This window comes from Grampus griseus (genome assembly GCF_964374135.1).
Source record: "Grampus griseus genome assembly, chromosome: 1".
NCBI lineage: Eukaryota > Metazoa > Chordata > Mammalia > Artiodactyla > Delphinidae > Grampus > Grampus griseus.
Genome location: NC_139017.1, coordinates 85,194,031 through 85,221,921, shown reverse-complemented (window position 1 = coordinate 85,221,921; position 27,891 = coordinate 85,194,031). Strand labels below are relative to the sequence as shown.

The following is a 27,891-nucleotide window of genomic DNA, read 5'->3' as shown; positions in this document are numbered from 1 at the left end:
GCCACATGTCAAGGGAGCACTAGGGATGCAGCCCAGGGCACAGGGCAGGCTGCAAAGCATACAAATGGATCTGCAGGGAACAAACAGAATGACCTGTCCATGAAAGAACAAACTCATTCTTGATGCTCAGGGCTCATTAAGCCAGAGTGCAGATAAGGCAGGGAAGTTAGGGACTGTGTGGACTCTAAAAGGAGAAGAATGAAGAGAAGGATAAACAGGAGATCTGGGAAACAGGAGCTCTCGTCCGGGGCTCTTTGGACCAAACCCTTCATTTTGCAAATGACTTAAAACTTATTTTAAAAATCATTTGACTGCAAAAACTACCATTTAACCCACAGTTTATGCCTGGATCTTATTTATTTATTTATGAATCCTGTATCCCTTGGGCCTAGCACAGTCTCTGTTATTCAGTTTGTTGAATGAGTGAGATCTTTCCCCATGTATCCCCTTGTCATCTGGTTCTGAAAATACAACCTCTACCCATGGTAAGTGCAGCACTCAACACACACATACAAACCTAGTCAATTACAAAGGCATGAACTCAGAGTTCTCATCAACTGATTGTTAAGAGAAATCACCCAGGACTTTACATGCATTATCTCATGTAGTCCTCCCAACAGCACAGTGAGATAGGCCATTTTACAGGTGAAAAAACTCAGGCAAGGAGAGTGCGCTGGCCCTGCACTTTTGGTCCTCAGATCCATGCCTTGCATTCCCTCATAAGCTACATTTCTTGGGTTCCTGTACCAACTGGTTTCCAGCTGGATTCAGCCAAAGGGAGGCCCTGGCAGAAAATTGAAGGGTGAGAGGAAGCCAGAGTCAGGGTATTTCTCTCTTCTTTCTCTGCTGTGTGTGATGTCTCCCTCCAGACAGGGCACCATAATTTCCCCTTCTGCTGAGTGATGCCAAGGGGAGACCTCCTGTGATACAGCCTCTCCCTAAGAGGGGTGGCTTCCTGCTAATCTCTGGTTACCTCTCCACCCCCAGTCTGGCTCTTCACTCTTCATCACCTGGTCACCAATTCTCTGCATTAAATTCCCCCCCTGTTTCCCTGGTTTGAACTTGGGCTTTGATAAGCCAGATGTAGAATGCTGCCCAAGGCCACACAGGTAGGAGACGGCACAGTTACAATTCAAGCCCCAGTTTCTGAATAAAGTGCTCCTAACCACCCACATCTGCCACATCTTTTTTTTTTTTTACATCTTTATTGGAGTATAATTGCTCTACAATGGTGTGTTAGTTTCTGCTCCATAACAAAGCAAATCAGCCATACATATACACATGTTCCCATATCTCTTCCCTCTTGCGTCTCCCTCCCTCCCACCCTCCCTATCCCACCCCTCCAGGCAGTCACAAAGCACCGAGCTGATCTCCCTGTGCTATGCGGCTGCTTCCCACTAGCTATCTACCTTACATTTGGTAGTGTATATATGTCCATGCCTCTCTCTCACTTTGTCACAGCTTACCCTTCCCCCTCCCCATATCCTCAAGTCCATTCTCTAGTAGGTCTGTGTCTTTATTCCTGTCTTACCCCTAGGTTCTTCATGACATTTTTTTCCCCTTAAATTCCATATATATGTGTTAGCATACGGTATTTGTCTTTCTCTTTCTGACTTACTTCACTCTGTATGACAGACTCTAGGTCTATCCACCTCATTACAAATAGCTCAATTTCATTTCTTTTTATGGCTGAGTAATATTCCATTGTATATATGTGCCACATCTTCTTTATCCATTCATCCGATGATGGACACTTAGGTTGTTTCCATCTCCTGGCTATTGTAAATAGAGCTGCAATGAACATTTTGGTACATGACTCTTTTTGAATTATGGTTTTCTCAGGGTATATGCCCAGTAGTGGGATTGCTGGGTCATATGGTAGTTCTATTTGTAGTTTTTTAAGGAACCTCCATACTGTTCTCCATAGTGGCTGTACCAATTCACATTCCCACCAGCAGTGCAAGAGTGTTCCCTTTTCTCCACACCCTCTCCAGCATTTATTGTTTCTAGAGTTTTTGATGATGGCCATTCTGACTGGTGTGAGATGATATCTCATTGTAGTTTTGATTTGCATTTCTCTAATGATTAATGATGTTGAGCATTCTTTCATGTGTTTGTTGGCAGTCTGTATATCTTCTTTGGAGAAATGTCTATTTAGGTCTTCTGCCCGTTTTTGGATTGGGTTATTTGTTTTTTTTTGTTATTGAGCTGCATGAGCTGCTTATAAATTTTGGAGATTAATCCTTTGTCAGTTGCTTCATTTGCAAACATTTTCTCCCATTCTGAGGGTTGTCTTTTGGTATTGTTTATGGTTTCCTTTGCTGTGCAAAAGCTTTGAAGTTTCATTAGGTCCCATTTGTTTATTTTTATTTCCATTTCTCTGGGAGGTGGGTCAAAAAGGATCTTGCTGTGATTTATGTCATAGAGTGTTCTACCTATGTTTTCCTCTAAGAGTTTGATAGTTTCTGGCCTTACATTTAGGTCTTTAATCCATTTTGAGCTTATTTTTGTGTATGGTGTTAGGGAGTGATCTAATCTCATACTTTTACATGTACCTGTCCAGTTTTCCCAGCACCACTTATTGAAGAGGCTGTCCTTTCTCCACTGTACATTCCTGCCACCTTTATCAAAGATAAGGTGACCATATGTGCGTGGGTTTATCTCTGGGCTTTCTATCCTGTTCCATTGATCTCTTTCTGTTTTTGTGCCAGTACCATACTGTCTTGATTACTGTAGCTTTGTAGTATAGTCTGAAGTCAGGGAGCCTGATTCCTCCAGCTCCGTTTTTCGTTCTCAAGATTGCTTTGGCTATTCGGGGTCTTTTGTGTTTCCATACAAATTGTGAAATTTTTTGTTCTAGTTCTGTGAAAAATGCCAGTGATAGTTTGATAGGGATTGCATTCACACCTGCCACATCTTAATTCAGAACTCACTTTAGTCCTAACTTCTCACTACACTGAAGCCCAGAGAGAGTGAGTGACTTGCCCAAGGTAACATAGCTAGTTAATGGCAGAGCGAAGGTTGAGAGGAGTACTTGTCTCTCAACTGTTCCCAGTGATATTTTCCCTCTACAGCACCATCAACCCCCTAATGTGTCTGAGGCCTTGGATAGGAGGAGTTACTGCTTATTTTCAGAGCTGACTTTTCCTTCTCGCGTAAGAGCTGAAAGAGCATACTGGCCTCTCCTCTCCCAGAGCTGTTAGGAAGATAAACAGGATAAACCAGGGCTCTGAGCTCCCACGGAGATAACGGAGATGCCTAAATATAAGGCTTTATGGTGGTAATGATAGCAGGAAAGTGCTGTGGGTAAACAATGATTTAAAACAATTCGAAGTTACTGCAACAGTCATGGGTGTTCTGTTCTCAAGGCAGCTGAAAAACTCACTCTGTAGACATTTCTGTCTCCAACTATTTGTTGCCTTGAAGCCCAAGAGTGCTTCTAGGCAGCCCTAATTTGTTGGAGATGAACACAGAGGAGGTGATGCCATTACGAAGCCATGGCCACAGGCAGCATCTTTAATTCATGAGCAGGGTGGCATTGGCAGGAGGAAAGGAAGAACTGCCTTGAGTCTCTGCCTTGAGGTCAGGTAAAATTTAGATTCCACCCAGTTCCAGCACAGCTAAGTGGCTTTCAATTTGTGTTTTGAGGAGAGGTGATATGGTGCTGGTCGTGGTTGGGAGAGGAGAGATTCTTCTGATGAACCAGCCCCCCAAGTGCTAAGAGCATAGCTGAAGATCCCCCGGCAGTTACTCCTGTACTTCTATTCATTCATCCAACAAATGTTTACTGAGTATATGTAGAACACTACTAATAGTGAGTTCTTCTGAGTCAGAAAGATTACTGGCTATGTGACTTTGGCAAAGATACTTAACCTCTCTGTGCCTTTAAAGGGGGAAAGTAACAGCATTTATCTCATAAGACATTAGGAGCATGAGTTAAGTTGGAACATACAAGGAATCAGAACAGTATCCGGCATATAGGAAGGATTTGCTAGATATATTTTGGCTCTGAAGTCAGATCTGGCTCTAAGTTCTGTTTTTAGCTGTTAGTAGCTATGTGACTTCAGGCAAGTTACCTGACCTCTCTGAGCTACAAATGTCTCATCTATAGAGAAGCACAATCCCTGTTTTATATGGAAGTTGTGAAGGTTCAATGAGATAGTGATGTAAAGTATCCAATCAATGTTTATTGAGTGTCTCCTCTGCAAGAAATAGAAACAGAAATAATGGGCCTGGCCTTTAAGGCCTATGACTGGGGATAAGCCAGGTACACACACTCAGGTCTGATCATCCCCACAAAACTCCAAATGGACTCTGGACCAAAAGTCAACAGGCCTGGTTCTGTCCTGGCTCTGCCCACACTAGCTGGGTGACCACGTTCAAATTGCCTGACCTCTCAACCTCCCACCAGCAGGATAAGGGGTTGGAATGTATGGCCTCTAGGGCTCCTTACAGCTCAACTATCCCAAGAGTCAAGGCACCTTCTCCAGGACTCCCTTAGACCTCTGGCCCAGGCTCAGTCTCGAGAATCAACGCGGTAGAGTGGAGAGGGTGGGCTCATGGGGGTAGACGAGGGTGCATGAAGGTCTAGCCTGGCGTCAAACACCCAGCGTGTATTCCAAGGTGGTTTCCTGTCTGCTTCCTGGCCCAGCACAGGCATCACCGTCTGATTCCACAATAAAGGGCTGAGTCCTTTAAAGCTAGGATGAGCCCCCAGATTGTTGCATATCCCTCCTCCTTTCTGTGCCCTGCTTACCCAAACCGCCTTCCTCTGGTTCTCCGACAAGCTCCAGGTGGCTGTCCCACTGAGGCTTCCAGGCCAGGACCTTGATGTATAGTTGGTCCTCAGCTGGGATCCAACCCGGGCTGGTGGGAGGGAGGGGAGTGAGTGCCAGCCTCACAGGAGTGAGTGTGTGTGTGTGTGGTGTATGTGTGTGTGTGACCTTTCCGCTTTCATCTCCAGGATTCTAATCTCCGGCGTTATAACACCTGGGTCAACAACTTGGAAATATATTTCTGTATCTCCAGCGAAGGAGGCGGCACATGTTTCTGTGTCAATGAAAAACCAGTGGGGGCCTTAATACCTCCTCGGAAGCGCCAAGCCCCTCAGTAGAGATGCAGGGCTTGTTGCACAGGTGGGTACCTGCCCCCTTCTTACTTTGATCCTCCTGAAGGCAGTGGGGGGCAGAAGTGCTGCTATGAGCACCACTGGCCAGAGGCAGCTGGTCAGAGGTGTGGGAGGCTGCCAGGCAGATGCCCAGGGTTTGGGATTTCAAACCGTGGAGGGATTCACGAGCTATCGCTTGGGCAAGGGACATTCCCATAGGCAAGGACCACTAGCACAGCCCTAAGCAGGCTTCCCTTGGCCAGTGAGTGGTCACAGGAAGTGGCTCCCGACCACGGAGGGCTGTGCATCCCATCTTCCTCCCTCTCTGCCTCCTTCCCATTCCACAAACAGTCACCGAGCCCCAAGTGCCAGGCCGTGACCGTGGGGCTGCAGAAACAGAGGTGAGTAATGCAAGCTGTCCCTCTGCAGAGCTGACAGCCTAGAAGAGATGATTATGGACATATAAACAAATAATTACAATAGCGCGTGCTAAGTGCTATAATAAAGCAATAAACGTGGTGCTCAGGGAGCATGGAAGATTCCGGGGAACATTAGAGTCTGCAGATCACTCACTTAAGAGAGGCAGAGACCAGGGTTCAATCAGGCCTGAACAGATTGTTCAAAAGCATTTCCAGTTCACACTTCAGCACCAGAGTTTTTCTTTTCTGCCTGTTAACATGTGCGTAGGAAACCAAGCCTTTGGCTGGAAGCTCAGCTCTGGGGCTGCTGCCCAGTGGCCCAGCCATCCCAGCAGAGCAACCGAGGGCCCTTGTGTTTAGAAAATGCCTCCCCGTGAGGACTTTGCCAACCTGGAGGGCCAGGGCAAGGGTGCCCTTGGACCATCTTAGTTTAGGAGGAAAAGTTGGGGCTGCCACAGCTCTGGGCTATTTCCGGACACGATGTACTTGAGAAATAACAGGCTGACCTGTCTTCCCTCCAGACACAGGCTCCCTTGCACCTGACTCTTTAATCTCCCTCGAGGAAAAATCATCGCTTCGGGCTATGACCCGGAGAGGGACAGCAGCATCCTCCTTCCTGACCGCTGTCTCCTACTGGCAGAGGAGCCAGACCTGACACGCAGATGCACTTGGTACCTGAACGCTTCTGAGGCAGAGATGAGTGAAGCCTCTTGAAACCGAGGCCTTCACTGATCTTGTCTCCACATCCTGGGCTACCCCACATGTCCAGGGGCCAGCATGAAATGTTCAGGTGGTGCTTCAGACCTCACATCAAATGCCCCCTTGATTCTGTAGTTGGCCGACCGGTGGGGAATTGGGTGGAGCAAGGAAGGCACTGGCCAGCCTCACTCCTCCCTTCCAGGGCTGCCCATGCCCCTTGCCACTGGCATAGGCTGGCATTCAGCACCTCCAGAATGTGTGCCCACATCATGCCCGATACTGAAACATGCAGAACAAGAGCAGCTGCAAACAGGGTCTCTGTCCTGGCAGTACTGATAGGTTTCTCTGGGGCATGAAGTTGTCTCTCCCTTCACAGTGGCAGGCTTCGAACTGGGGGTCTGAGTGATGTTCTGGTGCTGAGAGGGAGAGGCAAGAGGACCCAGATGATCCAGAGGGGGTGCTGTCAGCTGCAGTCCACAGACAGGATCGCAGCCCCGGGTCCTGCCTGTGTAAGGGGCCCCCATCAGAGAAAACCCCAGCTAAGCCACACCTCCCCTGCCTGGGCTCACCACACACTCCATAAACAGGTCAGCTGGCTATGCCACCAGCAGGAGGGGCTGGGCACCCGGAAGACGTGACTACATTTCTTGATAATAACAGCTGACGCATGCCGTGTTCACTGTGCGGGGCACAGTGCTAAGTGCTTTTACAGGGGTTAACTCATTCAATGCTCACACAGCAGTATGACAGGTTACTATTACCACCCCTACTGCACAGACGAGGCACCGAGAGGCTCTGAGGCTTGCTCAAGGTCACACAGCCGCTAAGTGGATAGGCCAGGATTTAAATCCCAGGAATATGAATTTAGACCCTGTGTTCTTACCCACTATATTACTCACTCAAATTCCTCATTTAACCCTGGAGGGATCACAGTGGTTATTCTTACTAACAGTTTTAGTGGTGGACAGGGTCTGGCTCTGGAGTCAGACGCAAGCAGACCTGGGTTCTAACTGTGTGAACTCTGGAAGGTGACAAAACCTCTCTGGGCCTCAGTTTCTCCATCTGCGAAAGGGATAGGAACCCCTGCCTTGAAGGAAGTAAAAATGTAATAATGCACCTAGCATAGGGCCATTCACCAGTAAACACTCAACAAGTACCATTTTACAAATGTGTTTTCTTAGATTGACAAAGGAGATCTGCCCAGTACTTAATTACAAGCTGTGTGACCTTGGGCAGGTCACTTGGCACTGGTTTTCCATCTGTAAGACACTGGAACGGTATAATGCATTCCCCAGCAAACCCAGGCTGGGCAGTGGGGAGAAAGAGGCTTCCGGCTGGCCTGGGATTTAAAACATCCTCACAGAAAATCCACATAGTAAACGTACACACACACGCTTATGCAGATGCATAAAGATTGTGGCCTTTCCACTGTTTTTAGCCAATTTGGTTCCAACGCCCACACTCGGCTCCTTTTAATCCCTCTCCCTGCTAATTTCTCTCCATAGCACTTAGCACTAAGTGACACACTGTGTATTTTATTCACGTTTATGAACCACCTGCCCCTCCTCTACTGTAAGCTCCAAGAGGGCAGGGACCTTGCCTGTCTTGTTCCCTGCTGGATTGCTAGCTCCTGGGTTAGGGCCCGGCACGTGGTGCTTGGTAATGTGAATGTGTGCTCAGCGAAGGGAAGGATAATGGGAGGCGTGCAACTCCCTGTCCTTTCTCTCCTCCAAGGGCCCCATGTGTCAGAACCGCCCACCTCTCTGCCGCTAAGTTGCAGGGAAGACACCCATATTTACAGAAAAGTACATAAAAATGGCTAATAAATGGCTTTATTTAGCTCTGATGGTGTACCCTGCCCTGGGCTGAGCACTTTACATGTATTAACTACTTTAACTCATTTAATCTGTACCACAGTCTGTCTCCGGCTTACAGGGCAGAAAAGCAAGGCACAGAACAGCTAATTGCACAGGGAATGAAGCCCACGAGGTTTAGCTTCATAACCCACACTCCTAACCGCTTTGCCCTTGGGCCTCCCAAAGTTTCACCACTAGCCTCCTCTCTTCTTCTCCCCCAGCCCCAACTTCCCTTTCTTCCCATTACTTCTCAGTTGCAAACATGTTTGCAATGTTCTCAGTTGCAAACATTTCCCCCAAAGGCGTGTCTAAGCACGCATTCATTCATTCAACAGATGTGTTGGAAGCGCCAGGTATTGTTTTAGGCACTGACTCTCCTAATAGAGAAAGGAGTCCCTTCCCACCTGGGCACCCAGAAACTCCCAGGGGCAATGCCTTGTGCTCTTTCTTCGCTTGTCACAAGTCCAGGGTTTGAAGAGTGCCTGGCTAAGTGGTTTGTCAGGGCCTAATATTGGAACCTGGGGCAGGCAGCGGTGGCTGATGGGGTTTGGCCCAGATAGGACCTGAAAAGGAACCAGCCCTCCCATTTGGGATAAAAGGATGGGGCCTGGGCATCCTTCCCTCATCCTATCCTCTTCCCCAGCCCTAGTATCTTCCCTTCTCCCAGCTGATCACAAAAAATGCCTTCTTTGCCTAATTGTTACATATACTAATTATTTTCATTTACATGCCTAGCTTACCACTTATGCCTAATTATTGTGCAGCTCTGAAACAATTACGCATACCATTAACAATGTATCAGGGTAACTTTGCACTGAATTTTATTTAATGTCAGTACCCAATGGTTCATGTGCAACTAACCTCCACAGTTTGTGGTTCCCATAGCAGAAAGTTCCCTAAAGTGAGTTGGGGCCGGGAGAACATTAGGGTGGGTCCCACTGCTCTGTGATGGTGCATAAGAACAATAACAAGAGTAGCAGGAGAAGGAATAGTTGTAACGGTTACAATTTACTGAGCCATTATGTGCCAGACACCAGACACTGTTAGCACTTGATACGCATTGTATCATTTAAACTTCAAGGCTCTCCTATTTTTAAAGATGAGGCAAGTAATACATTCAAGGTCACACAGCTGGGAACTGGCAGGTCTGTGCTCAAAATCAGACGTGTGTGGTCCAGAGCCTGACCCTTTTACCACCTCACAGGTGCCTGTCCCCTGCAAAGGTCCAGGGAGAGCCCTGGGGGGACCTGGGAGGCCATCCCACTCCCCTCGTTCTCCCGAAGAGAAAACTGAGGCCAGAGTGGGTAAGTGGCTTGGCCAGCCAGGCTAGACCTGGACAAGGTCCAGTTCTCCTGGCGCTTGGCTTTCCCTCTGCTGCTCTAGGAGGAAGCTGTCCTGGGAACAGAATCGGCATCCCTGAATCCCGCTCATCACTTGGGGCTGACGCAGGCAGCGATGCGCTCCCCACCGCTGGATCATCAGCCGGGTGAGGAACGGCGTTCATTTGCTCTGATTCTTAAGAGCTGACCTGTTTTAGGAAGTGTTCCCTTTGGAAGATGCCTGGTCTCTTCCCCTTCCATCCTTTCTTTTCTAAACATGCATCTCCCTTCACTCCATTTATCTTTCCTCAAAGGCAACAAATAGCATTTAGTGAGTTACTAAATGGGCTGGTTATGACACTAAGTGCTCTACATCTCTTTTCCTATTTAATTGTCACAATACCTCTCTGGGATAGAAACTATCATGATCTCCCTATTTTCCAGCTAAGGACTCTGAGGTCCAGAGAGGTTAAGTGATGTGCTCAGAGTCACACAGCTGGCAATGTCAGTGCACAGATCCAGGGCTAGGTATATCCGATTCCAAAGCCTCCCCTCTTAGGTCAACGCACAGCATAATCCTTCTTAATATCAACCTGCTGGCTACCAGGCTGGCATTGCATTTTTCTTTGCTAGGAAGCCAAAGCAAACAGCCAGGTATTTTGAGCCCAAAGAGTGGTCCTGCTTGCACTTCTGCTCCTGGAAATTTCCTCCTCCCAGACACCTGCATGGCTCACTCCCTCACTACCTACTATTTACTGCTTCCTCTCAAGGGGTCTTTCCTGCCGGCCGCATGGTAGACGCCTACCAGGCTCTGCCCTCCAACTCTACTTACTTTCCTTCATCCAGCTCTGACAACCACCTGACGATGGATTCTTTTTTTTTTTTTGGTTTATGTATCTCTAGGTTATCAACCCCCACTAGGATATAAGCTCCATGAAGGTAAGGACTTTATTCTACTATGTTCATGATTAGAATAGTGCCTGTCACATAGGAGCTTAAAAAATATCTGTTAACTGAATGAATGGCCCAGAGGGAGGGGGGTATGATGCCCAGGAAGGAGAAGGGGCCCCGGAATGAGGCTCATCTCCTGCCCCTGACGCTCAGCTGGCTGGGATCTCCCTGCCCTTAAAGAGCTCCAGGACAGCTCCTGTCTAAGTGCCTTCTCTCCTTTGCACAGACACATGGAATCGTCAGTGCCTAATGCTCAGCCTCCACAGAGAGAAGCAGTAGCGAAGCCGCACGCAAGCAGGGCAGCAGGCTGTGGGGTCCACTCCTGTATGGCTAGAGAAGGCATCGCACAGTTGCTTTGGGGAAAAATTCACCACCCTGACTGCACCTGTGGAAGTTGAGGTTCAGATGAGTTCTCACTGTCTGAATGCCATGTGCAGACATGGAGCAGGAAGCCCCCAGGCAGAGCGGGCAGCAGGCAGGGGCCAGCCGGGAATGACATCGCAGAAGAGGGGCTGAGTCTAGCTCACAGGCCCCCCCCCCACCCCGCCAAGTGTCCTGGCCCCAGGGCTCAGGGCAGTCCCACATAGACCTCATAATGCTCCCTTCACAACTCTTCCTGGGAGCAATGTCACAGTGGGCTATGGGATGTGGGGTGTGGCAGCTTTCCCTCCCTGGCTTCCAGTGTGTGGGAAAAGGCCACACAGCCTGGGGCCAGGGGAGGAAAGCTCTGCTCGAAGACGGGACTGTTTCAGAGGAGAGATAACAAGCCTCTGATGGCATCAGGGTTAACAGAGCCTCCTGCAAACTTGGAATCCAACAGGCTCCCGGCAGCTGCATTAAAATCTAAACAGTCTTTCCTGTGGATTTTTCCGATTAATGCAAATTTGTTTTGCTTTGCAAATTGAAAATCAGTGGCAAGCACCTGGTGTAAGAATTCCAGCAGGGAGTAGAGAACGCTGAGAGGAAGCCAGCCAGTCCCCAACCTTGCCCACCTCTGGTTCCTGGGCAGCCAGGCCTCCTCCACCGCGCTGGGTTCCACCCCCCACCTCCTCAGTAAAGGGCTCTCACGAAGCAAGACTGACTGCACCCCAGTGGTTTCCAGATGCTGGGACTCCCAGGCTTCTTTCTTTCGCCAGCAATGGGGGGGTGATAGGTACAATCAGGGAAGTCATTCAAGCCCACTGTAAGAAGCCTGCCTTGGCATCTCCTGGGGGAGGGGAGGCGGGATGCCATCATATGATACCATAGTGGCATTATTTCATCTTTCAGCAAAGGAATGGGCAGGTGCCTTGGAGATGCACATCTGGTTGAAATCGTTCATGTCTAGCGCTTGTCCCAACTGCATGGCTACCTAGCTCTGAGCAAGCGCCTCCTCCCACCAGCACCAGAAAGCACAGGGAACTACTGGGGGCTCCCAGGGAAAGCGGGGTGACAAGGAAGATGCTGCTAGCATCCCACAGCTGCCTCTCTCTGCAGAGCTGGGCCCATCCCGCTTGTGCCTGGATACCTGTCAAAGCCATGCTAAGCAGACAGGAATACCCCTTTCCCACCTGTCCCCTCCTCCACCAGCCGCGCATTGTTCATTCAGCTCCGAGATAAGTCGGGAGGGAGGGCAGTTATGAACGGGCCCCATTATGCTCCCCCTTCCCCTGCTACGCAATTTAAAGGCAGGAGACAGAGAGAAATGCTCTGGAAATCCAAATTAAAATGTATTCCTGCAGCAATCCCGCACCCAATTAAAGTAACCCAGAGCCTATTGTCCTTTGCTAAATTTAGAAAATGCTCAGGTGTGTCTGATCCTACTCTGCACAGATATTTTTAATACAGATTTAATCATATTTTGGGTTAGGAGAAGAAGCTAATTAGGTAGGCAGATTTAGAAAGGCTGCCGGAATGCGGGACAAAGAGAGGTGATTTGATGCGATTTGATGTTTTTTTTTTTTTTAAACAGTAAGTTGTGTTGGGCTTGGGTTTTGGATTCACAGCAAATAGGCTTGAAAACCGAGGTGACAACGAAAGAAAATCTCCCCGTGTTGGTAGTCGATGATTCCTGGGGCTGGAGGGGACCCTGAAAGAAGGTCTCGTCCACTTTCTAACTCCACTGAATGCTGGACCCAAACCCACCAGGGGCAGAGGGCCTTCACTGTTTAACAGGGCACCTAAACTGGCGCTCTCCATCCTTGGACGGGAAGCGTTCACTCAGGTCTCTCTGCAGGAAGGCACATGGTGTTAGCAGCTCAGTGAGTGCTGGTGGCATGGATAACTGAATCAGTGACCAAGCAGATGAACCTTGAAACCTGCCAGCCCCAGACCTGCGCGAGGGGCATCAGGCTTCTGCCCACCCTTTCCCTGGGGCCCTGGCCTACCTCCTCTAGTTCTCGGGTGTTGCCTGAGGCTCCACCCTCACCCAGTAAACTGATCTCTACAAAGCATCACTGACTGCGCCCAAGTATAATAAAGAACTAGGAGTCTTGGCTGGACTCCGTGCTGAATCATCATGCGATCGAGTAAATGATGCAAAAACTCCTCTGAGCCTCAATTTCTCCACCAGCAACACGAGGATTCAGGTCTCTCCCTTCATTTATTAGGATGACAAAGGTCTGGCAAAACCTGGGTGTGCCAAGCTGGACGTGTCAGGGAGAGGGCCACGGCAGGGCACATACCCAGGCAAGAAAGGTCGTGACACTGTGGGTTTGTTTTGTTTTAACCGAAGTGTGAGTGTGTTGGGGAGAGTGGCCTCTTTATCCAGGGCCCACCCCCACCCCTGTCTTTGTGATGAAGGAGGCTGAGCCCAGCATGTTGTTACTGAGTTTTCCAGCTTCCTCCTGAACATACTGCCAAGTTAAAAGGCTGGGATGAAGTGAGAGAGTGGCATGGACATATATGTAAAATAGCACAAATGTAAAATAGATAGCTAGTGGGAAGCAGCCGCATAGCACAGGGAGATCAGCTCGGTGCTTTGTGACCACCTAGAGGGGTGGGATAGGGAGGATGGGAGGGAGACGCAAGAGGGAGGAGATATGGGGATATATGTGTACGTATAGCTGATTCACTTTGTTATAAAGCAGAAACTAACACACCATTGTAAAGCAATTATACGCCAATAAAGATGTTTAAAAAAAAAAAGGCAAAGCGCAAGACTATCTACAGTGTGCCACCCCTCACGTAAGGAAGAAAGGGATGGAAGAAGGTACACAGGTATCTTGTCCATTGGTGCAGAAGGAATACACACACTTAGGTTGGTTACCTACCAGAGGTGGATGAGAAAGGGGGGGAAGAAGGGGGATGGGAACGGGGAGCAGAGGTGAGGAGGGAGGGGCACTTCTCTGAGGATAACTTTCCATTTGGGTCTAACTCCTGGAGCTTTAGTACTGCTTCACAGAGCCTTCACACACCCCCAAATAAACAAGCAGCCCAACAGGATGTGGAGGGACACCCCCCCCGCCAAAACCCACAGAGTTTCTCCTAAATTCAGACTCTCTTCCTCAAGGAATGGGTCCCACAAAAAGGAGAGCCTATTATTTTCACAGTGTAGCAGCTGAAAGCAAAGATTCTAGAGGTTAGGTTCAAATTCCAGCTATACCCCTCATAGGCAGTGTGACTTTGATCAAGTCACTTAACCTCTCTGGACTTCAGTTTCCTCAACTGTAAAATGGGGTAAAATGGTAACTACCTCGCATAATTGTTATGAGGAGTGTATGCGTTAGTACGAGACAAGGGCTGAAGACAGTGCTTGGTACAGGGCTGCGTAATTGCTTGCTATTATGATTATCACAGTTTCGGGGCTTGACGGTTAGGGGCAGTCGCAGTGACCCATCTTCTGCCTTATGGGATAAGGGCTCCCTTCTTCCCCTAGAACATCTCTCAAGCGTTGTGAATGGACCAGCCTGACACGGATCTTCCAGTGGCCGGCTTACTGCGGTGGCAGGACTGCTGAGCTCTGGATCACTGCTCTGAGACTACAGTCCTTTCCTATTGCTGTTGTAACTAATCAGCAGAGACTCACTGGCTTAAACAACACAACTGTATCACCTTACCGTTCTGGAGGAAAGAGGTCTGAAATGGGTCTCACTGGGCTAAAATCTGTGGCTTACAGTCCCTTCCTCCCCTTCAAAGGCAGCAACAGAGGGTAAGTCCTCATATGACATCCCTCCAGCCTCTTCTTCTGCCTCCCTCTTCCATTTTTAAGGACGCTTGCTATTACCTTGGACCTACCTGGATAACCCTGGACACTCTCCCTTTCTTAAGGTCAGCTGATTAACAACCGCTGTAAATCCCACCTGCTGCCTTAATTCGCTTTGCAACATATTCACAGGTTCTGGGGATTAGGACATAGACATCATTGGGCCATTATTTTGTCTATGGCAAAAGGACCAACTCCTGATCTGCTTCACCCTCTTCACCTGTGCTCAGGGCTTGGTCTCGGGTTTGTTTTTGATTTTTCACCATTTTTAAGTGTACAGTTCAGTGGCATTAAGTACATCCACGTGGTTGTACAGCCATCACCACCATCCATTCTCCAGAACATTTTTCTTCTTGCAAAACTGAAACTCTGTAACCATTAAACAATAACTGCCCACCATTCTACTTTTTGTCTCTGTGAATTTGACAACTTTAGGTACTGACTTATTTCATTTAGCACACGTGCTCAAAGTTCATCTATGTTGTCGCATGTTGGTCTCTTGGTTTTGTGACAATGCCATGCTCCTGGTTCTACTCATCCACCGCAAAGTTGGCCCGGCAGGAGGTACCCAATAGGAGTGGAATTTCAGGCTAAAAGTTTGCAAACAGGTGGCCTAGAGATTTAAAAAGAACACAGTGCAGTGTGGTGTGATGGCGTTGATATAGTTCAGAGTGCTGCTCTGGGGTCACTGGGCACTGGGCTCCAATCCATGCCCAGCTATTTGTTGGCTACGTGACTTCCAATCATCAGCCAGCACTCAGGGAGCACCTATGATGTGCCAGTCATCGTGGAGACACATGGGGCACAGAAGCTGCCCAGCACAGTGCCAACCACAGAGTAAGTGCTCAGTGAATGCTAGTTCAAAAGGGTGGTTGAGGTAGGAGCAGAGTCGAGTGGAGAACCCCTAGCGTTCCACATGAGCTTTCCGTTAGGAGCCTCAGGGAGCTGTTGTCGGGATTTGCTCTGAATCCTGGCAGAAGAGCATACACAAAATTATAGCAGTGTTTCCTAAGACGTCAGGAGAGGCTGCTCTGGGGATGAACCTTTAAAGGTAGGCCAGGAAGCAGGATCAAGTCAAGAGTGACATGCATGTGGGAAAGGAGGCAGGGAGGCCAAGGTTCACCTTTTAAAGCTGATGGGCTTTCCCAATCCTGTTTTTTTTTAAAATCTCCTCTTCCAGGAAGCCTTCCAGGATTAAACCCATAGAACTCTAGTCACTTTTACTAGACTTCCCCTCCATATAGCAAGAGGCAGCTGCCCTGACCACCCAAGACTAAGGAGCCCCAGTTCCAAAAATCACAGTCAACAATGACAGTCATCATGTCGTTGGAGAGGTGTGAATCACCCAGATCTCTTTCTGTTTGGCTCTGATGTTTATGATGCATGTATGATTTTTTACAGGCAGATTTACCCTTTTGATTATACACTTCTGAAGGCAGCTACTAAGATGAATTTTTATTCTAGACCACGCTCCCCTGGGCATGTGGGGAGCTGGTCAGGACCAAAGAGGTTACAGAATATCCTCCCACGGCAGTGGAGAGTTAGCGACACCAGCGTCAATGGGAGGAGGGAGAACAGGTTCTGAGGTCAAGGCTGCCCTGGCTGGTCCTGGAAGCTGGCTGGTGCGGACTGGCCAGGTGGCCCTGGGTGGGACGAGAGTAGGTGGAAAGGTCCTCCGTCTCTACTCACACCCCTCCCTGCTACTCAGAGAGACCGACAAGGCTGGGGAGCTGTGAGAACAGTGTGGTGGTGCCCTGGACCACTTTCCCCAGGTGGAATCATCTTTTATCCTGGTGAGAACATGCTATAATCACAGCTATCTTCCCAAGTAACCAGTGCTTTCCAGCCCTGTAATTGGGCCACTGCTGGGAAGAGAGGACAATTTGGAAGTGACTCGAGGAACACAAGAGGGAGGGCTATTTTCCCGGCATTGAAAGGCTGACTCCCACCCATCCCGCATGACTCCCCAGCCCCCAAGCCCATTCCATCCGTCTCTAGTCCGGTGAGGGGCATCTGAGTCAAAGCCTTGGCCCAAGCACATGTTTTATGTTCCTTAAAAGCCATGGGCTGCCAAGGGATCAGGACAGCTGATGACCAACAATATCAGGGAAACCAGACCTGGGAGGTGCTGCCCACGACAAGGAACGTCAGCCTTGGGCATGGGAGGCCTGGACAGACCTGGTGAATGCAGTTGTCTAAACCACAGGGAGTCTGTAAATTAATCCCAGACTGCTACCCTACCAGACTTGTGTGTGTTCTGGAAATGCCAATATCATTCTTAGAAAGAAAGAAAAAGGAATGTAAATCTGCCCAAAAGTGGGCACGTGTGTGTGTGTGTATGAGTATGTGTGTATGCATGCATGTATGCATGAACGTGTGTGTGTGTGTGCCTGCCCTGGGCCTGTGTGTGAGCACCGCAGGCAAGGATGCGGCTGGATGCATGGGCTCTGGACTCAGAGTCTCTGTCCTTGTTTGGTCCCCTTTGATGAACTTGGTTCATCAACACTGATGAACTTGGGCAAGTGCCGCAACCTGCTCTACCTTAGCTTCCTCAGTCATAAGATGCAGATGCTAATAGTATATAACTCATGCAACTGTTTATTAAATGAGTTAATAGGTAGAGAACACATAATGCTTGGTATATGAGTTTCACTCAATAACTGTTAGCTACTCTTCTCATTTTTGTTTATTTATCCAGGTCAGTTGGCTGAAAAAGGTCACCTCTTCTTGACTTCAGATCGAGGGAAGCAGGAAGCCCTGAAGGTCACCAGACTTAAACCAAATCCATCCATACATTCAGTATGTATTTAATACAGAGCATGTACACAAGACCTGTGCCTTTAGGTCCATTCTCAAGTGCACAAGAAGGACCTTCAATGACATGCCATTCCTAGAGTCCGTGTCAGTGGGACCCTTTTATACATTCAACCACCTTATAACAAGGTCCTTCAGATACATCATCAGCCCAAACCTTTAAAACTGGTCCAACTGACCCATCTCACGCTCCACGGCTTGTCTGCAGGTAGATGGTTGAGTCGATTGTAGAGCCCACAGCTTTAGCTTTTGGATTATTTTTGCAACCACCTGTTTCCCTTACTCCCAGATAATTGAATTGCCTGTTTTCACTCATTTAGGTAGAGAGATATCTACATAAATGAAATCATTTTAATATCTTCTCTTTATTTGGTTGTAATCGCTCAGAGAGAGAAAAACATGTCCTTTCCTCCTGGGAGATGCAAATCTTTAGTATGATGGGTACAATGAGCAGAGGATTTTGGTGATAAGGATAATGAAATACTAAATAATAATTACATCGGCAACAATACTATTGACGATAATGAGGAAGCTGGGACAGCCTCTGTCTTTTGCTGGACACTTACATATGCCAGACACTAGGCTCCATCCTTCACTGGCATTAGCTCATCTAATTTGGGCACAGGAGCAGAACTGCCTCTTTGCTGCAAACTGAGCAAACTTTGCAAACGGGCAAACTGCCCATTCAGATGTAAGAGGTGTGTCCAGAAGCCCCGGCTGCAGATCCAGAGAGCACAGCCTCCTGGAATCCCAACCTCATTCCAATCCACGGGGAGAGCGGTGAGCCTGCCCTTGGCATGGAACACCCCCAATCCACTTTTCAATCATCCGGACACACACATGCCCCCTATGTAATTATCCCAACAAATGTGCTAAAGGAAAATAAACGCTGCAAGACTGTCTTATAAAAATAGCAAAATGCACAGCAAAGGCCTTCTCTGTATAATTCATGCAGGAAACAGGGAAACAACTTATCCTGATAAAATTGTGCTTTCTGTGAATTTGCTGATTATACACACACACACACACACACACACATGCATGCTCGCACGCATGCACAGAGTGCCTCTGTATGGCTTGTATTTTGATAAGGAGATGAGGAGAGCCCAAGTCTGAAGACTAGCTGTGCCCTGGGGCAGCTGTCAGCTGAGGACTGGGAACCTGAGTGGCTGGACTGGAGACCACTTTCTGGCAGCCTGGGCTTGTCTTCCAGTTCAGACTGTTCAGCTCCATAATCTTTAGCAAGTCGCTGTTACATGCCCATACCTGGGGAGCAAAGGGGTCACAGAGAGCAGTGAGAGTCCCATGGAGGAAGCAGACCCCTGGACAGATAAAAACAGGACCAGGTAGGTATGATTGTGATGCTGAACTGGTGGATCAGGTGGGCTCCTTGGAGGAGGAGTCTGAGTCTTGAAGGATGAGCATGGTGGCCAGGGTAGGAGAGTGAGGGTGGCATTCTTGGTAGAGGGAACACCCAGAGCAAAGGCCCTGGGCACCAGGAAATGGAGGGTGGACCGTTAGTTTGGCACCACCAAGGCACACAGTAGGGCAGGCAAGAGCTGGGGCTGGAGCGCTAAGAGGGAGCCAGAAAGGAAGAGAAGGCCCCAGCCACCTTGCCAAGTGACATTACTACTTGGCCACTGCCTAAGGTCTGCTCAAGTGTCACCTACTCAAGGAGACCTTCCCTACTCCCTGCCTCGACTAGATTAGAGCCCTCACCAGCACTCTCAGCCCTCCTTGCCTTTCCGTCATGGTGCTTCTAGCTCCAACTGGAATTATAGAATTATCCTGTGATTTGGGGTCTCCCCGACTAGACACTGTGGGTTTTCCCTTCACCCAGGGCCTTGCACTGTTCCTGGTATATATGAGTCACTCAATAAATGCTTACTAAATGAATGAATGGCTAATGAATGGTTCTCATTAACTCATCGTGGGATGGTCGGGAGGGGGCGAAACTGGAGACCAGCTGGAAGGCTAGTGGCATAACTTTGCCTGAAAGATGATAAGGGTCTGAAGCACGTCAACCTGGTGGGAAGGCAGAACAGCAGGCCGGTGTTGCTGGATCTAGGTGTGGGGGGAGGGAGAAGTTGTCTGGATAAGCCCCAGGTTGGGCTTACTTCCTGGATAGGACAGGTGCTGGGCCATCTGCCGAAGTGAGAAAGAAGGGCGAAGGAGCAGGGCTCGGGGAGAGAAGGGGTGGGATGAGTACATCACTTTCATGGTGAGCCTGAGTTCCCAGACATCCAGGGCATCCGTTTCCTGGAAGCAGACCCTCTGACCCCTCTGGCCACATCTGGCACCCCCTCCTCAGGCAGCATTAGCATCCATGCTGACCCTGCTGAAGCCAGACCAGCCCTGTGCTTTTCTATTCCACCAGCCCCACCCGGGGGCACCAGACTCCCCGGGGGAAGGCGGGTGCAGGCCTAGCCGACAAAGACTGCTGGTCTTAAGAGGAGGATGAAAAAGACGTCTGCTGTATAAATGGAATTCAAGCAGACTCCCTGGACAGGCCGGCTGGCTGTTCCACACTGGTGCTCATTTAGAAACTTTCTCCTTCATTATAACCAGCCTGTGCCTAGAGGCAGGAGATGGGAGTGACAGTGCAACCATCTGAGGGACACGGCAAGAGGCAACAGCAGGGCAGGGATCCAGCTTTATTCCCAGGAATAGTCAAGGAGGAGGGGATTGGCTTCTAAAACCTGGGGTGCGGCTCCCAGCCTGGAAATGGGTCCGTCAGACTCGTCTTCCATGCCCTGGGCCGGCCTGAACACACACACACACACACACACACACACACACACACACACACACACACGTGCGTGCGTGAAGCAGAGGAGCTGCGATGGAGGGCGGACGGGGTCTAGAGTGATCGCCCTGTCCCCATCCAGCCTGCTCATCCCGCTGGGTCAGTCTTTCTGAAGTTCCACAGTTGATCTCGCCACTCTCCTACTCAACAACCTTCAGTGGCTCCTCGTTGCCTTTGGGATGAAGCTGAAGTCCAAAGCCCAGGGTTCAAAGACCCCTTTAGTCTGACCTCAACCCACCTTCCCGACATTTCAACTCACTCTCTCCCTCCCCGCATGAGGGCACTTCGCGGCAGCCCAGACGGTCTCCTCACTGACTCGAGGTCTCAGAAAAAGACAGAATCGTGGACAGTTAGGGCAAGGCCCAGAGAAGGTAAGTGATTTGCCTCGGGCCAGGGTCAGAGCCGAGTCTAAGGATGCTTGTTCATTCATTCATTCAACGTGTACTAAATGCCCATTCCCTGCCAGACACTATTCTCGTTCACGTAAGAACGTGGAACCCACCTTTAGTCATTTATTTAGCAAGTGTTTATTAGGCACCTTCTATGTGCCAGGCTGGGCGCAAGATGCAACCGCAAACAAAACGGAGAAGTCCTGCATCCTTGGAGAGTTGGGGAGCTACACAATCAATACAGATATAAGACAGGCGGTGATGGGTGCTGTGAAAAAGAACAACGAAGGGAAGGGGACGGAAAGCGATGGCAGAGAGGCACATTTCATTGAAGATGCTAACGGAAGTGGGTGTTTGAGCAGACACCTGAAGGAAGTGAGGTTCCCCTGGAGGAAGCGTGGTTCAGGGGGAGGGAGCAGTAATCACAAAGGCCCTGAAGCAGCAGAGCCTTGGTGAGCTGGGAGGGAGGCGCGAAATGAAGAATAACGCCACCAACGACCTCAGAGAAGAAGTGTGGAGTACTCCAGCCAAGGTAAGGACGTCGGCGCTTACTCTAAGTGAGATGAGGTTCTGAGCAGTGGAGGGATGTACGCTGACTTGGGTGAAGGAGGGAAGAGTCAGACAGACACATGCAGAGCGACAAGAGCACAGCAGCACTGGGACAGGGTCAGGGAAGTTTCCCCAGCTAGCTTCGCAAAGCAGGATGGTCAGGTGTTTAGGCAAGAGAAGTGTGTGTGAGTGTGTGTGTGTGTGTGTGTGTGTGTGTATGTTTAGTAGGGGAGAAGGAAAGAGAATAATAGCAAAAAATAATACCCAAGATTTATTAAGGACTCAGTATATGCCAGGAACCATGTTAAGTATTAATTCATCTAATATTCCATTCCCCCATTTTACAGATGACAAAATGGAGGCAAAGAGAGATGAATTTGTTCGAGACCATGCTATGAGTAATGATCGAGTGGCACATAAACCCAGGCAGTCTGGCTATAGAGCCTGCATTTCTAACCACCACAGGATGTCACAGCGTAGAAAGTGTTCCAGGTGGAAATGAGAGGGGCAAGGCGAATAGGGGGGGTGCTGGTCAGGCCTCTGGAGCCAGGAGGGCTTTGGCACTTTCCCTTCCTTTGCACAGCATCCTAGAGTTAAGGAAGCCCAGGCCAGGGCAGGGTCAGAGAGGTGCTGTGTGTGAGTGGATGAGGTCACATCTCAGCCCCAGGGGGCTTAGAGCCTGAAGGGGCTCCCAGCTGCACCTACACCCCAATTGCCTTTAGATCTTGACTACTTAAAGTGTGGCCCCCAGACATGCAGAGTTAGCATCAACAGGGAGCTCACCTGGTGAGCAGAACATCAGGCCCTTGCCCAGACCTCCTGATTCAGGATCTGCATTTCAGCAAGATCCTCAGGAGATTTCTTGTAGACCCATTAAAATTTGTGAAGCCCTGCTCTGGTCTCAGGCCACACATGATTTCAAGAAATCCTGCTCTGATGGTCCCCCAGCCCACAAGATCTCAACCTACAATTTTATTCTCTCAAAGCAGCTTCAAACCCTCCTTCATAGCACGGACCACATTGTCATTCAATTGTTCTCAAAGTTGCTGTACATCGTAATTACCTGGGGAGAGTGAAATACCCGGAGGGTCAGCTGCCCCCCTGGACAATGAGATCAGAACTGAGGTAGTAGGTTTTTTAATGTCCCCTCACCCCCAAGGCCTCAGTGCTTCCATTGTACGATCAAGTCTTCGAACCCTTGATGTAACCAAATATTTCATGTCTCTCTCCTTTGAGAAAAGTCCCAGGAGAGCAGGGATTACATCTGCCCCATTTACTGCTGTTCTCAGCTTCTGGAACAGTACCTGGCACAAAGGAGGTGCTCAATGAAAACTTCTCAAAGGAAAGCAGGAAGGAGGAGGGGGAGTAGGAGGGAAGGGTATCCTCCTCTGACAAACTTATCTCGGAAGAGCAGCAGCTGCTGCTATTTCTGGGATAAAAGAAGAGCAGAGTCGCTGCCCAGATGCTGACCAACTTCTCGTAACAGCCGACCATGTGCCGCCCCTTCTCACTCACTACAGGCGCCCAGGAAAGCAAATAGCCCAGCTGGGTGTCGGCTCTGCCTCTCACCAGAGGGAGCGGCTAAGGATGAAGACTCTCAGCGTGGAGAGGGGAACAAGGAGGCCTGGTGCCTGCTGTCTGTAGGGTTCCCTTCGAGGCCCCTTTCTGTCCTAACCACTCCCTGCACACAGTGATGTGACACAGGTCCTCTACATAAGATGGCTTGGGATGCACCTGGGCCCAAACCTTCGACCCAGCTCCCAAGGGCTGGGATCCTAGCTCCAGATTCACTCAGGTTTCTGCATGGAAACAAATCAGGACCTTGTTTAACACCAGAGTACACATTACTTTTCCTCTCCTGCTAAAGCAAATTTCTCTCCCATCCCTTCTGGAGAGGTTCATTTAATAGTGTGGGAAATGAAATGTCAACAAGAATTAGAACAAATGGCATCGTAATCCCCAGCAGATGACAGGCAGCCAGGGGCAGGCCGTCTCTGACAGCCCGAGCCGGAGGGAGCCAGCCTGGGAGACCCCAACCCCAGTTCCGGAAATGGGAACCTCCCCTGCCTGCCAGTGGAATATGGTCTTTGAGTTCTGACAGCAGAACAGAAACTGCCTCTGAGACAGGAAGCAGATTTCCTCTGACACACAGTTAGCAATGACAAGTGTTCCCCGGGGCTGGACCCAAAAGCTCCATCAGTCAGCCCATCAGGGGTCATGTGGATGGGGGGTCGTCCTGACCAGAGCCTTGACCTACTACCAGGAGTCATCAGCTCACCTTGCCTGGCATCGGCCTGATGCTCTTCACAAGCCCCTGCATCTGTCAGCTCATCTGCCCTGGGGGCTCGGAAGTGTGAGAGAAAAATGCCTCTGCCCTCTGCCCACCTGGACCGCAGAGAGCAAAAGTCAGGCTCACTTAACTTGATCATGGAAACAATGAATGTTGACTGGATGCTTACCACAAGTTGGCTCCTAGGCTAAGAATGTTATGTGCATTATTCTTTTTAATCTGCTCATTCATTCAAACACGTATTTATTGAGTGTCTACTATGTGGCAGGCACAGCTCTAGGCACAGCAGTGAAAGAACAGACACAAATAGCAGCAAAGTGCTATGGGGCGATGGTGGACCCATGCCCGGTGCAGTGGGGACACCAAGGACGAAGGGAATGGTAATGTATATGTGTGAGAGAGAAACGGCGGGAAGTCTTGGGGAGGGTCAAGAAGGGCTCCCAAACCCCTGGTGTGAGATGGTGTTCAGGTGGTGGACAGGGGCAAGGTGTTTCCAGACAGAAACTGAACAGGGTAGAGAGCCACCATTCCGTATATCCCGTGGCACTGAGCCCAGGGCCGGGAGCAGGTTGGTGCTCTCCGTGGTACTTACTATGTAAACAAGATGAGAGAGATGCTGTCTGCATCCTTCTCGCCCTCAATGGATGAAGGCAGCCAGACTCTCACTGACGAGCGGTAGAGGTCCCCAGTCCAGGCCTGCTGGGACTCACCCTCCAGTCTCCAGGACCCTCTGGTTTAGCGCATGCCTGTTTCCTCCTTATCTAACTTCCTTGTAATACTCCTCCATAGACTGGTAGATCATTATTAAATACCAAGAAGTGAGAATTCAGAAGGTTATGCTGCTCTTTGTATTTGTAAAGGGCTTATCCACACCCTGGCAGAGCTGTTGTTTGTCCCTACACCCCACCCTGCACGGGAAACAAGCCACGGGGACCCCAGTGGACAGGCAAGGCCGAGGAGACAGCTGTTTACTGGTAGATGCATAATTTACTTAACCAATCGATAACAAATACGTAAGATAGGGCTGTATGAGTCAGGAACTCTGTTAGGCTCCATGGATACAATGGCAAATTGAGGACAATCCCTTTCTCCCAGAGGCACTGAGGCTGTATTGCAGATGAATGACATGACTTGCCCAATTTCTGTGTTCTGGATAATCATTTGTTAATTCATTCAACATGTGAGTGATTGCCATGTGTCATGAGCTGTTCTAGGTGCTGGGGGTTCAGCAGTGAAAAAAACAAGGTTCCTGCCCTCATGGAGCTTACATTCCAGCAGGGGGGACAAGCAATGCATAAACAAAACATTTGTCCAACACTTTAAAGTTTATAACACACTTTCTCCAACCTCATCCCAGTTCGTGCTTCAGTTCTGTGATAATTGTATTTTTGTTATTCTCTTTTAATAGATGAAGAAATGAAGACTCAGAGAGGTTAAGTGACTCACCCTAAATCACACAGGTAATAATCAGTGAGAGCAGGGCTCAAACCCCAGTTTTCAGACACAGGAGATCATGTGTTCTTTAGGCAATACTCTGGCAGGACAATGGTGTTACCAGAAGAGCTAAAGGGAGAAGGGGTATTTATAGTGGGGGCTTTCCTTCATCTATCTGGGACTTCCAAGGAGGATACTGAGGTTTGGAAAAACTTTGCTTATTCTCATAATGGCTGACAAATGACCTATGGTAGACCAGATGGCTAAGAAATCACAGGGACCTGTGAAATCCTGGGCTGGAATAATACTTGTTGTTTGATTCGTTTTTTATTTATTTGCTTGTATTATTTTGTTATGACAATCCTTGTTTTGTATACAATGACATTTCTCCAGTGGAGACTGTGTATGTATGTATGGGAGAGGCAGGTAAGCAGACAGGGAGAAGTGAGGAAAGACAGAGGGTAATGGCCTGACCTCCGAGGAACCTTGTTCAGCCACCACTCACTCCTTCCACTAACATCGAGCAAGTTCCCAGTGCGCCCTGGTGTCGAGAAAGCACAAGGCAAGGCTTGTCCGCCTGCTCTGAGGAGGCGGCCCACCAGGCCCGCTGTACACATGGGTTTGCCTGTGCCCCTGCCACGTGTCTGGTGGCTGAGCAGGTGCCCTCAGACACCTGCTGAGGTGAGGGCAGGTAAGGGCAGAGGCTGAGGGCACCTGCTCAGCCTCTACAGAAAGATCTATTTCAAGGCACTGGCCTGGTGCTGGGCATGGGGCTCCCATGCCAGAGATGAGTGTTGTTCCCATTTGTAAATGGCTCCAGCTTCTGGAAAAGCAGCCACAGACGAGAGCTTAGCGGCAAACAGATCACTCCCCACCGAGCCTGTGATTCACCAGGGCAGAGAGCCAGCCTCCCAGGGGCAGGGAGGCAGCAGCCCTGGGAGGTGCCAGGGAGGGGCACGGAGCTCTGGCCCACACTTAGGATAGAATTTATTTCTTCTCCTCTGCATAGCCTGTCGGGCTATTCTGCTAGTTCTTCCACTTATTTTATTTTTTTTTCCCCAGGGTTGGAGAGAGTTTCCATCCCAGCTCTGCAGGGCATTTTAAGAGAGGCTTAAAGACCCTCAGACCAATTAGCTGGAAGTCTGTAACCAGGGTCTTTTTTACTCTCCCTTCTCAGCAAGCAGACTTCTCCCCTCTGGGAACGGGCCTCCCTACGGCCAGTCTAGGTTTACTGTGCATGCAGGAGAGGGGAAGCATGGGGTGTGAGGAAGGGAAAGGGGGAAGAGATGAGGGAAAGGGCTTCTGGAAGGCAAGAGGAGGAGGAGAGGAGAAAACAGAGAAGAAAGGCAAGTACACGTGGAGAAGAAAACAAAAAGGAGAAGGGTTTGTGCTATTTCGGTGATCTGTGCCCTGGGGCCTTACTGTCATATTGCAATGTAGGCAGAACATCACAACAAGCATTTCTGAGCCTCATTCTGGGCATCCAGCACCGTGGGAGATGCACAAGTGTGAAACGCAGCCTACACCCCAGAGGGGTTTAAGATCAGGCGGAAGCGTCGGTCTGAGCATCACATGTTCAAGGTCCAACTTGATACAAATAAAAACGTTTTCATCGGAAAGCTGGAAAATCTGGTGACAGTCAGAACCGGAGTCACCATCGCCCACCTTGGGGTGAGTCTGGGCCTGCACTGGACCTCCCTGTGCCTCAGTTTCCCTTCTGTAAAGTGGAGACGATACATGTCTTGATGCCCTCACATGGCCATGGGACCCCTCAAAGGAGACCCTGTGGGTGAAAATAAATTCTAAAGTAAATTCTAAAGCTGGACTGAAATGCAGGAAACACAGAGCAATTAAGGGCTGGATACCGAGGCACTGAGGCCACTCAGAGGGTGGTCAGAGTCCTGGGGGCCAGAGCATTGGGCTGAGCTGGGAAAGAGAATCAACCAGTTTTAGAAGAGAAAAGGGAGGCTGGTGAAGGCAGGGGAGAGGACACTAGATGAAAGGCATGAGGTGGGAATATACTTGTATTTGTGGGGCAACTACCAAATAGTTCTCTGGTTCTTTTGCTTGCTTTCTCTGCCCTCCTTCTCCCACCCTGGTCATTTTAGGTGACCCTTTCTGCCTTGAATAGGCTTCTATCCTCCTACCCTTCTTTTTGATGAACTTTTACTAAGATTTCAGGTTTTTTTAAGATGTCATTCTCCAAAAAGGTCTTCCTGATTCCCAAGGATGGGTGCTCCAATATACCTTAAGTTAGTGTTTAGTTCTAAACATTTTTACTATGACCCAAAATAAGAAATATATTTTACATTAAAAGACACACACACATATCAATATATAAAATGGAAACAAAGTTTTAAAGAAACATTTTCCCCTCATTATGGCTGTGATCCCATAATATCATTCTGTGATATTTTTCTTCTGCTCTATTTAATTTTTAAAAAAATGATGGTTGTGACCCACTAAGTTAATTTCATGACCCACTAACGGGCTGGTCACCCGCTGTTTGACAACACTGCCTTTCTCCTTCTCTCCCGTACCACATTCATGCCCTGGATCACCACGCACATCTGCAGCCCCCGCCTGACTGCAACGCCCCCGAGGATAGGCATTTCCTCATGCTCTCTCCTGGACCCAGCCGCAGCTCCATGCCTGATGCCCAGGAGGTGCTTTAAAAACACTGAATGGATTAGTTATTGAATGGAGGGATATCTGGCTGGAGCAGAAGAGAATAAAATAAGAGTGGAACAGAATGAGGGCCTTGAAAAGTGGGCAAATGAAGGTGAATTTTAAGAGAACATGTGAGGGCAGCAGGGCAGCAGTCGCAGGCTGGAGAGGAGGAGGGCGCTGGCTGCAGGGGCCACGAGGAAGGGCTCATTCTTGCAGCCATTTGAAGGGAGAGGTGACAAGGCTTTAAGGCAGAGAGCTCTAGGTGTGGCCGAGAAGAAGTGGCAAAGAGGACCCCAAGTCTCTAGCCTGGAGGCAAGACGCCTTGCGATAGCTGTCCTGCCCGATCACTGCAGCTTGGTAAAGACCCACAGTTGCAGCTTATGTTTCTTGACCATGTGCAGGCAC

General features: G+C 49.2%; 1 protein-coding gene and 1 long non-coding RNA gene across 3 annotated transcripts in view; one reads left to right on the top strand and one right to left on the bottom strand.

Moving 5' to 3' along the window:
* KCND3 (potassium voltage-gated channel subfamily D member 3) overlaps window positions 1–27,891 on the bottom strand; it is a gene marked incomplete at both ends in the record, with an annotated part of 224,956 nt that overhangs the window by 162,608 nt on the left and 34,457 nt on the right. The window lies entirely within an intron of this gene.
* LOC309830700 lies at window positions 9,216–10,854 on the top strand. Its single transcript, XR_014297518.1, has 3 exons — window positions 9,216–9,567; window positions 10,304–10,339; window positions 10,578–10,854. It is a non-coding gene; the product is annotated as an uncharacterized lncRNA (long non-coding RNA).